This window comes from Podarcis gaigeae (genome assembly GCF_964106915.1).
Source record: "Podarcis gaigeae genome assembly, chromosome: W".
Lineage (NCBI taxonomy): Eukaryota > Metazoa > Chordata > Lepidosauria > Squamata > Lacertidae > Podarcis > Podarcis gaigeae.
The window spans coordinates 3,094,185-3,099,891 of NC_139695.1; the positions used below are offsets into that span (position 1 = coordinate 3,094,185).

Sequence of the window (5,707 nt, forward strand, 5' to 3'; positions counted from 1 at the left end):
ATAAATCTCTGAAAGACTGGCTAATTCAACCACTAAAGGAGGTTTGTAATGAAATTTTGGAGGGGGGGAAAGCGCCAAAGTCGTGGAAGGAAGCTTACATTACACTTATACCGAAAACTGAGTCTGAAAAAACACAACTTAAGAACTACCGCCCCATATCCCTACTTAACGTGGATTACAAAATTTTTGCAGATATTTTGGCTAAAAGATTGAAAAAAGTACTAGTTGAGGAGATACACAAAGACCAAGCTGGCTTTCTCCCGGGTAGACACTTGTCTGACAACACGAGAAACATAATTAACGTTTTAGAGAAGCTGCAAGTGAACATTAATACTAAAGCAGTTTTGATATTTGTTGATGCGGAGAAAGCTTTTGATAATATTTCTTGGAGTTTTATGAAGAAAAATCTTCAGGGGATGGGGGTTGGTCAAGGTTTTGAAAATGGTATAGGTGCAATTTACTCAGAACAAAAGGCCAAATTGATAGTTAACAACGTGGTGACAGAAGAATTTAAGATGGAGAAAGGGACACGACAAGGCTGCCCAATTTCCCCAATGCTTTTGATTTCGGTCCTGGAGGTTTTGCTGAACATGATTAGAAGGGACCATCTGATCAAAGGTATTCAGGTCGGAGCTAAACAGTACAAACTTAAAGCGTTTGCAGATGACTTAGTATTGCCATTACAGGAGCCAGAATCTAGTACTAAAAGAGTATTAGAATTGATTCAGGAATTTGGTCAAGTGGCAGAAATTAAGTTGAACAAATTAAAGACTAAGGTTCTTGAGAAAAATTTAACACCGATTGACTAAGCAAGGGCATTCAGAGTAGAGTAACTAAACAGGTAACGTTGAATACCAAGAGCTGTTGTGTTTTTCTGTTCAGGCAAAAATTGTTCAGTACCAGATACACCTGCCCTGTGGTGCTGAAGATTTCTGTGTGAATTACAGAACATGAACTGGTTACTTGACTAGGAGCCAGGAGCACGTAAAAAGGGAGGGGGCACCTCACAAACATGAATTATATATACATCACCAAATGAAAACCAGAAATAAACACTGACAGTCCTTTAAGAACTTGTTTCTTATTAAATGCAGGTAAATTGTATTCAGATGTCTGTGACCCTGTCCTTGAGAAATGGCAGAGGTCACAAAACCTACCAGAGAATTCTGCCAATTATTCCATCTGTTATTTGCATAGCCTATGGCTTGATTATGTACCACAAAAGTAATAGTGTAGTGTCCTGTGGGGGAGGTGTCCAGTCTCAAGTCAAACAAGAGCATGTAATAACCCATCTGAATATGGCAACTGTAAGCTCTGACTCACTTGCTAAATATTCTCCTATCCTTGTCATGGTATCACATGGCAATTGCTGCCTACCGTCAAGAACAGTCCATTATGCAGATGTAGTTTTGGTTACTGCATTTTGCTAACTTGGGTGCTGTTTTTCATCCACCACCAGACAACTCACCCCCACCCCCCAAAAAACCCCCGAGCAATGCAAGGATTCAGGAAACTGTGTAAGGGTCGAGGCACCCGAACACATAGTTTTGCTAGAACTTTTATGCAACGACTAGATTGGTGAAGTGTTAGGTTCCATACAGCATCGTCCAAAAGTAGTGATTGCTGTACCCCTCCAGTTTGGTGCACATTAAGGATTCTGCACAGGAATTCAGTTTTTCCCATCACGACTCAAAGAAGTGACCTCAAAAATACATTGTGCAACTTTCTCCAATGGGTAAAATGCCTTAATGGTAACTGATACACGAGGCAAAGCAGAGGTGGATTTAGGGCAGTGAAGCTGTTCCCCTGCACAGGATGTGGGGGCCAAAAGGGAGCCTTCCTGCCTCCTTCCCCAAGCCTAGTTAGCGCTCTCCCAGCTTTGGGAATGAGATGAGAGGGCTCTAGGACCCCACCAGAGCCTTGTGCATCCTTCCCAAAGCCTGACCCCTCCCCTGCCTGGCTTCTGGAAGGCACCAGGAGGGCAGGGTGTGTGTCAAATTTGGGACCCCCCAGGGCACCATATTACCAAGGTCCCTCCCTGGGCAAAGTGTCATTTGTTCTTCAGTAAGAGTGTCTGTGCAAACAGAACAGAAACGGTTATGGTAGGGATGAATGGAAATGACCTTCCATTGAGCACTCTGTCTTAAGCTCCTCTCGAAAGCTGGGGGATACATATGGGTTCTGGTAACACCAGAAGCATTTGCAGAGAGTATTTGATCCCCACAGCCCATGTTCACAGAGACAATGCCATCTGTGGAAGTCCTAACCATGCCACATGATTGACAGGCTGTGTGCAAGTCTAATATGGGGTGTGTGCAGCTAGGCCCCTGCAGCAGGCTGCGGGGAGACTAAGGAAGCCTCCCTTTTTAAAAAGGTGTTCAATCCAGTGCTGAACTGGAAGCGTAACACTGGCCCTCCAAGCTGTCACGGGTGAGGTTTCACTATGTTACGAGACTCCTTAAAATCGAATAAACAAGAAACATGGGAGGAAATATTATGAGACTCACCGCAGCCCATATACCTTGCCGATTAAGGCCTGGTGAGATGCTGCTGATTAGCTGGATAGCCCATGTTTTCTACCAACGGAAGATTGGGTGGCATACATTTAAGATACAGGTAGGTAGCCGTGTTGGTCTGCCGTAGTCGAAACGAAATAAAAAAATGCCTTCCAGTAGCACCTTAGAGACCAACTAAGTTTGTTCTTGGTATGAGCTTTTGTGTGCTCATGTATCTGAAGAAGTGTGCATGCACACGAGAGCTCATACCAAGAACAAACTTAGTTGGTCTCTAAGGTGCTACTGGAAGGCATTTTTTATACATTTAAGAGAAACTCTTTCATTTAAGAGTTATCAACATAAAACGTTTTAAAGCAATTAGACCTATTAGTACAGCAGCATCCCAAAGTTCAACAGGTCAAGCCATTCATAGTTCCACTATGACTACGTGACAGGGCTGAGAAAGGGAGTCACCGCAACTCAAGTTGACTTCATCATGCGAGGTTCAAGTCTTACATGCTTGCTGCTTGAAACATGGCCCTATGGGTGCAGCTTCCCCACAGCAAAGCGTTTATGAGAAGCAGAGAATTACTTTATCCTCTGCCAACCATTTGAAGAGTGTTTCACATAAATGGCTTAGCTCATCTTGATTGGATTCTGCCCCACGTGGCAACCTTGGTACGGACTCCATTATGAATTGTTCCATAAGCATATGCCTGGACAGGGAAAGCTGCTCAGATCTAACATGATGGCTGTATTCTCTTCAAGAGAAGACTCGGACCACCCAGAGTTCTTTGTAATAAACCATTCATGCATGCAGCGTTAGAAATGAGCCACAGTGTTGTATAAACCTTGGTCTTTATTAGGGCTACATCAACAGAAAGAGGGGTTTGCCACTAGAAAACAAGTAGATGTGGAACAGACTTCCACCGGTGAGTGGTTGGCTTTGGTTTTTTACAAGGCAAATTGCAAAAAGAAGCTGCAGGTTGTATTATCATAGATGACTATGAATAGCCTAGTCTTGAATAGATGAGTTCACTCGACATCAGTCTTTTCTCAAAGCAGCAACAGAACTAGAACAGAAATGAGATAGCGGCACAAAGCAATGTGGCAACAGCAGACATATCCTCCAAGCTGTTCTTCAAACGTCTACAGACCTCAAAAAATGTGAGCTGCAAAAACCTTAAAGCAAAATGAAGCTGAAACAGTACAACTGGACTATAAGGAGGCCAACTGGGAAAAAGCGAAATTGCTAACTGTCATATATACTGTACTTGGTGTGTTCTTTGGAGTTCACTCATGTTTATGAAGGCCACATTAGACTGTGTTCAGGAACACCCATGTCTTCACATATAAATTGGATGATACTCCTTTGGAGTGAGTTTCCTCCTACAAATTGGGCAAAAGTTAGCATGCCTAAGAAAATTGCTGAGGCACTGACTACAGAAGATGTGGCCACATGTTGTTGACACTATAAGCCATCCGCTTTGCACAATCTCCGCAAAGCTGTCTAGGCAAATTCCACAACTCAAAGTGCCTGCGGATCTTGCAAATTCCCTCCTTCCCACTTCTCTGGGGAGCTTTCTAGTGGCAAGAGCACCACTCTCTGTGTGTCTGCTATCATCACCACCACCACTAAATATGAGGCTGTCAGACAATGGTTGACGTCTGAACTCTCTATTGGGCTGCTGCCCACTCTCTCCAACAAGCACAAGAGAATCGTCTTGCGTAAGATCAACAACTATAGGTTCTGAAGTTTCGCAAGTGAGGTCAACTACTTCCACATCAATGTTTCTATCGTTAAGGCTGTGTGGCAGGGAGGAGGAGGGGATACAGGGTTCAGAAGCAGTTCCCACCATCATCTTGTCCAGAGTATAAGGAGGTCTTGCAGAGGTGTTGCGACTGCCCCTCTTGCTTTTGCTGTGCTGGGTTGCATTACATTCTGTACTTGTTGAACTCATGGTGCACAGGGATGGGAGAGGCACAATGAGGATATGAGTCCTACGCAGCTGCAAACAAGCAGCTCGATGTTTACATCACATGGTGGAGCTGACCGTGAGACCGGAAGCTCCAGGGAATTCACAGGGATTTGTTCTTTGTGTAATATGAGACCTTCCTGTTGTTCTTGTGAAGGAAGTCTTTTGCAGTTGCTCGGAGAGAAGTCTGAGTGAACAGACATGTTTTGTACAGTTGTACAGTCAGAAATAAACCGTAGATGAAACAGACTTTCTGACTATCTTCTTTCTCCTGCTGGTATGCAGGAGCAAAGGGGGTGTGCATCTTCCACGCAGGGAGATGTCGCCTATCAAGATCTTCCTGGACTCCGAGGAGCCAGCCAGGGTAGATCACCGGTAAACAAGCCCCGGGAGCTGGGGAGAGGGGCCAGCCTCTCCCGAGGGAGCAAGTTTTCCCACAAGTGGTAGCACGCGGATGGCAGAGGCTACATGGCACAACTAAGGTCGGATGGAGCAGTTTTTTGCTGTTTGCAACGTTCCACGGACCTCTGATTTATGGCTGCATGGTGAACGTGGATTGAATGGTTCTCTGGTTCACTGAAGAGCTGCTGTTTTTTGGATTAAAAACAGCCAGAGAGAGCCAAATTCCAAGCATCCTGGGGGAGCTGATAAAACTGCAGTCGCCTGCCAAGGAATAGTGAGTACTTTTGGGCTGATTTATGGGCTCATAAAGCATCAAAGGCAGGAGGGAGGCGAGCCAGAGCTGAACAAGGCTCAGAGGCTGAGAATAGCTGTTGGAATTTTCAGCGTAGCTTGCTGCTCACAGCGGAAGCTTGCTGCCAAGGGCTTGCAGCTTGTAAACAGCTAACAGGCTGTTGGATTTTTCAGCTCATAGCTGAAAGCTGTAGCTTGGAATCAAGATGGATGCCAAGCAAGGGGCGGGTTTGCCTTATCCACCCCCCCCCAACTAATGACAATTATTCCTCATGGTCTTTTAAAATGAAAGCCCTACTTCAAAGACAGAGAATATTTGGGGTGATTGAAAATCCCATCCCAGCAGCACCCACAAGGGCTTGGAATGAACAGAATGTGAAAGCCAGATCGGCTATCATCTTATGTGTTTCTGACGATCAACTTGTGCATATTGCTGATTTGGAATTCGCGCACCAGATTTGGCTTACGTTACAGCGAATTCATCAGAGAGATGCCGCAGGCACAGCGCTGCTGCATTTTGAGAAACTCACAAATATGAGACTG

General features: G+C 44.8%; 1 pseudogene across 1 annotated transcript; it reads right to left on the bottom strand.

The window, feature by feature from the left end:
- Window positions 1-3,761: 3,761 nt before the first annotated feature.
- LOC310836084 (E3 ubiquitin-protein ligase RNF4 pseudogene) lies at window positions 3,762-4,456 on the bottom strand (annotated as a pseudogene). The gene has a single exon. The product of its transcript is annotated as an E3 ubiquitin-protein ligase RNF4 pseudogene (transcript).
- Between the last annotated feature and the right edge of the window lie 1,251 nt (window positions 4,457-5,707).